The sequence below is a fragment of the Arachis ipaensis genome, chromosome B6 (genome assembly GCF_059453495.1).
Source record: "Arachis ipaensis isolate K30076 ecotype BB chromosome B6, ASM5945349v1, whole genome shotgun sequence".
NCBI lineage: Eukaryota > Viridiplantae > Streptophyta > Magnoliopsida > Fabales > Fabaceae > Arachis > Arachis ipaensis.
Window position 1 is genome coordinate 56,111,426 of NC_142441.1, and position 5,874 is coordinate 56,117,299.

Here is a 5,874-nt window from a genome sequence, read left to right on the forward strand (position 1 = left end):
GTTAACTCCTACGTTAACCTAGTTAACGTGGAAGCTAACGTGAAGGAACAAAGTGGTCGACAACGTTAGTGACACCCAACATTGTCACTAACGTTGGAAGAACACAAGCCCCCAATGAGCCATGTTGACTCCCACGTTAACCTAGTTAACGTGGAAGCTAACGTGAAGAAAGAAGGTGATCGCCAACGTTAGTGACACCCAACATTGTCACTAACGTTGGAAGGATCCACACATGCCACCATGAGCCACGTTAACTCCCACGTTAACTTAGTTAACGTGGAAGCTAACGTGGATAAGGGAAGGATGAGCCAACGTTAGTGACACTCAACTTTGTCACTAACGTTGGAGATGGCTAGCAAGGCCACGTTAGAAGCCATGTTAACCTAGTTAACGTGGACTCTAACGTGGAAAATAGGGGCAATTTGGAACGTTAGTGACAATGGTAAGTGTCACTAACGTTCTCAAAGGATGGCAAGCCTACGTTAAAAGAGCCACGTTAACTAAGTTAACGTGGGCTCTAACGTAGGGAAGGGGGAGGCTTCTCAACGTTATTGGGAAAGTTGAGTCCCAATAACGTGTGCGAAGGACATAGTGGAAACGTTAGTGGCAACGTTTGTGCCACTAACGTTGAGGTTAACGTGGCCTTTAACTTTGGTGAGGAACGTTAGTAAAAAAGGTGATTGTCACTAACGTCTCGAACCCATATTTTTACTGAACGTTAACACCACTAACTTCCTGAGCCAAAGCCCCTGCCCACTTCATACTTTCTCTCTGCAAGTAAAAGCTAAGCCCAATGAAGAAGAGAACTGCTTCCAAGTCAAGATCCAAAGGCCCAAGACTTGAAGAATCAACTAGAAGAACAGAAGAGTAGTATATATAGGATTATCTTTGAAATATTTTAAGGGGTTGGAAATTATAGGGAGACTCTTAGCATAGAACTACTCTCTGTATTTACTTTCTCTGCACTTTTAATTTTTCATCATGTATTCTCCATCTTTGTTTTTATTTTCCAGAGCTATGAACAACTAAACCCCTGTCATTGGGTTAGGGAGCTCTGTTGTAATTTGATGGATCAATACTAGTTTTCATTATTCTTCTTCTATCTTTTCTCTTGATTTTACTTGAAAGCTTTCGATCTTCATCCAATTGAGTAGTTATCTTTAAAAAGAAGCTATTCATACTTGGATCTCTTCTGAACCTTGAAAGAGGAATGAAGGGATCAAGCTAGAAATGCTTTCTCATGCTGGACCAAATTGGGTTTGGATGGATATGTGACTATAATCCTCTCAACACTTGGTTTGGGAAATGCATGTGGTATAATCAGTGACCATAATTCATCTCTTCTCGTGAGCAATTGACCAAGGAATTGGCTATTGATCAAGTTTTGAGAGATTGAATTACAAGAAATTGTAATTCAATCATTTAAGATTGCCAAGGAGATCAATGAGTGCATTGATTGAGGAAGAGATGAAAATGAAATTGATCCGGAGAATGCAACATCTCCTAAGCCCAATGAACTCCCCATTTCTGATCTTACCCATTCTCTTTAATTTCTGTTATTTACTTTAATGAGCGATTCCCCTATTCCCATTTACAATTCTGCAATTTACCTTCCGTCATTTACTTTCAGATCTATAATTCTAGCATTTACTTTCCTGTCAATTACCTTCCCGCCATTTTATTTTCTGCAATTCTCAACTCAAATTCTGGATTCGCTCAACTAGAACAGTCCTCTAATTAAAGTTGCTTGATCAATCAATCCTTGTGGGATTCGACCTCACTCTATTGTGAGTTTTTACTTGACGACAAATTCGGTACACTTGCCGAAGGGAATTTGTTGTGAGACAAGTTTTTCGTGCATCATTATTATATCCATAAATACTGTTCAATATTAGCAAAAAATGATCACTTTTCTATTTACCTGCGTCGGAAACCAAGTAAAAAATCTTTATTGACTCTTTTTTCTGTCTCTACATTTGAAGGCCTTCTACCCTTAGATCATCTTTGTACAAAATCTTTGAAGTCACTGTCAGATATGATAGTTTAACTCTAACTAAACAACTATTTTCAAGTAAATAAAAAACATGTACGCAAATCCTTAAGTACTTACTTAATAAACGGTTTGACATATGGACAATTTAGAACCACATAGCGATGTGCTTATTTTTTTTCCATAGGTGACAACTCAAATACTGTGAAAGCTCCCTTAGAGTTACCCATTTATGGAAAAAGCGAATCAACATGTGTGTTGTAATTACCATCTGGACGATCATCAACACGAGGTGGCCTATTAAATATTGTCTCAATCCCTTCTAAGTATCGAGAGTAAAATGTAAGAGCTTCTTCAGCCACATATCCCTCAGCTATAGAACCTTCTGATTTAGCTTTGTTTCGTGCATAGGACTTCAAATGTCCTAAATACCTAGTTTGTATAATTGGCTTTAGTAAGCAAGATATAACTAAGTGACAGGTTAAATGAACAATGATTGAAAAGAGATATTTACCTCTCAATAGGATACATCCACCTATAGTGTACTGGTCATCCAAGTTTTGGTTCATCAACTAGATGACAGGTTAAATGAACCATGATTTTAAAGAAAGGAGGGAACAACATTTCTAAATGACAAAGGGTAAGGATTATTCGAGGTTGGAGCTTCTCAAATTTTGTAAGACTTAAACTTTTAGAGCACAACTATTGAAAGAATGAAGACAACTCTATTAGCATTGCAGTAACTTTATCTGGTAGCACATTACATATGGCAATGGGTAATAGTTGCTGCATAAGGACGTGGCAATCATGGCTCTTCAATCCAGAGAGCTTTCTTTTCTTCAGGTCAACACACCGTGAAATATTACTCGAGAGACCATCTGGTACTCTAATATTCTTTATAGTACGCAAGAATAAATCTTTCATGGAATTTGACATTGTGAACAAAGATGGATGATATCTCCCATTTTCATCTAGCCATAAATCTTTCCTTATACCCATTTCTTTGAGATCCTTACGAGCTTTGAGATTAACCTTTGACCTTCTAATCTCATTGAGCAAAGTGTATAACATATTATCGTAAACATTCTTTTCAATGTGCATGACATCTAGATTGTGGCACAATAAGTTAGACTCCCAATAAGGAAGATAAAAAAATATGCTTTTCTTCCTCCACATCCCCGATTCATCATCTTCTTCAACAACATTTTGTCGAGTCCTCTTACCTTTACTTGCCTGTAATTCCTTCCCAAATGAAACATTGATGCCTTCAAGTTTTTACAATATTTCTGACCCTGTTAGTATTGCTGGGGGATCCCTCAACTCAATTTTTCCATTAAATTTTACACGACTTAGCCTAAACTTATGACCCCTTTCTAAGAAATGGTGATGCCCCAAAAAATACCATTTTTCACCATGCTATAATCTATATGAATCAGTGTTGAAGTTAGATGTAGGACAAGCATATTTACTGTGTACGTTCCACCTAGATAAGTTACCAAGGCCTGAAAAATCACTAATTGTCCACATTAATGCTGCTCGCAATGTAAACATTTCATTCTTGAACCTATCTAATGTTTGAACACCATCATGCCACAACTCTTTTAACTCTTTGATAAGAGGTTGTAATTATACGTCTATGTTGTTCCACGGCATTTTCTCTCCGGGAATAATCATTGACAAGATTAGGAATGTTGGCTTCATGCACTCCCATGGAGGTCGATTGTATGGAATAAGCACCACTGGCCAAACGCTATAGTTTGTATGCATAGCTCCAAAGGGATTGAATCCATCAGCTGCAAGACCAAGACGTACCTTTCGAGGATCTTCGTCAAACCTATCATGAAGTAAATCGAATGTCTTCCAAGCTTCAGAATCCCGCGGATGCCTCATCTTCGAATCTTTCTTTTCTGCCGAAGTATGCCATCGCATTGATTGAGTAGTCTTAGAACACATGAATAATCGTTGAAGTCTCGGTTTTAGTAGAAAGTATCGCAAGATCTTTGCCGGTTTCTTCTTTTTAGCATCGCTCCATTTAGATGTCTTGCATCTTTTGCATTCTTACAAATCTTCATCCTCCCCCCACTATAACATGCAATCATTAGGGCAAGCAGGTATCTTGGTATAATTAAGCCCTAGTTTGTTTAGGGCTTTCTTGGCCTTATAGAATGTATTTGAAATCTTCGCATTTCCAAAAGCATCTTTTATTAACTTGAGAATTTCGGTCATGGCTTTGTCGCTTTTATTAACTTAATCAATAAAGACAGTTTTGAATACTTTGTGCACCCTTCATACAATTGTTCACTACCATCTTCCAACAACTTGTAAAATTCTACATTTTTTCCATTGTGCTCTTCATTTTTTGCATTGTCTCTATCTCCATCTTCTATGTTGTCTTCATCTTTATCTCCATCTTCTATGTTGTCTTCATCTCCATATCCATCTTCATTCAAGTTAGGTCCAGTAACTCCAATCGTGTCATTGAGAATTGTTACCATTGGATGTTGAGATGTCGAATCATCTTGTATAATATGACTAGTTTGATGAGCTTGTGATCCAACTCCAACTGCTTCTTCACCATGCCAATACCAAACTTTGTAGTTTTCTGAAAATGGCTTGACTATTAAATGTTCAAAAACTTTCTCTCCTGTTTCCCACTTGCCAAAACCACACCCCGGACAAGGGCATTTAATCTGACGACCCCCGAGAGATCGATGCTCAAAAGCGAAATCCAAAAATTTGTTTAGACCATCTTTATACCCATGCGTGTTTTGTGGTTTTCCAATCCATGACTTATCGATTGACATGACTAAGAAGGACTACAAATATAAATTTTAAAAAATCTATTCATTAAAAATCTCTCTCTCTCTTTCTCATATTAACTAAGCAACTAACTAGTATATATCAGCAGGCACTACTATAAAAAGAAATTCTTGTATGTGCAAATTAGATATCAAACAAATACTTAAATAGTATTTTAAAAGAAATTATAAAAAAAATTCTAATTACCTCTTTCAAATTAAAATTTTATGGCTGTAACAATGGCTTTGTGAATTTTTCCTTCTCAAGTAGTGGTATGTATGCAAATTAATTTTTTTCTACAAGATAGAAAGAGACAAAAAAAATTATAATTTGTAAAAAAAATTCGTATAAAACTCGTATTATATTAACTAACTAACTAAAAAGAGAGCAAAGTAACAACAACAACAACAACAACAATAACAATAATAATAATAAAGAGAATTAAGGAGAAAAGAGAAAAGAAAATTAAGGACTGTATTAAATATTCTTTCTTTTATTTGCGCCAACTGAATTATAAAAAGAGAAAGAGAAAAAAAATTAAGAAAAGAGAGAAATTAAATATTAAATAATAAATAGTAGTAGAAGTTTAGAAAACAATTGAGCACCATTTCTGACACACTTGCAGACATGCATGTGAATGCATCATAAGGTTATAATAAAATGCATTAAATAAAAAAATAAATAAATAAAATATTATATATATATATATATATATATATATATATATATTAATTAATTATATATAAAAAAATTAAATAAAAAAATTTGTTACTATATTAACTAATTAGAAGTTAATTTTATATATACATTTTTATAAATGGACAACGGTTAGTATATTTAACTTAATTTAGATAATTAGTATATTGATGCACATATATTTGTGGTTTGAAATAAGGATTTACACTTTTACCAATGCTAAAATGGGGTAGGTAGACATAAATAAGTGAACAAAAGTACTCATTTTATCACACAAGTTAGGTTGTATCCCACACTAAGTTGTGTGAATGTACAAAGTAAAATATATATACGTTCATTCTTTACATAAAATATGTTGACAAAAGCAGAGACAGGTTTAGTTTGTTGGA

General features: G+C 35.0%; 1 pseudogene; it reads right to left on the bottom strand.

The window, feature by feature from the left end:
- Nucleotides 1–2,692: 2,692 nt before the first annotated feature.
- LOC148555672 (uncharacterized) lies at nucleotides 2,693–4,794 on the bottom strand (annotated as a pseudogene).
- Nucleotides 4,795–5,874: the final 1,080 nt, after the last annotated feature.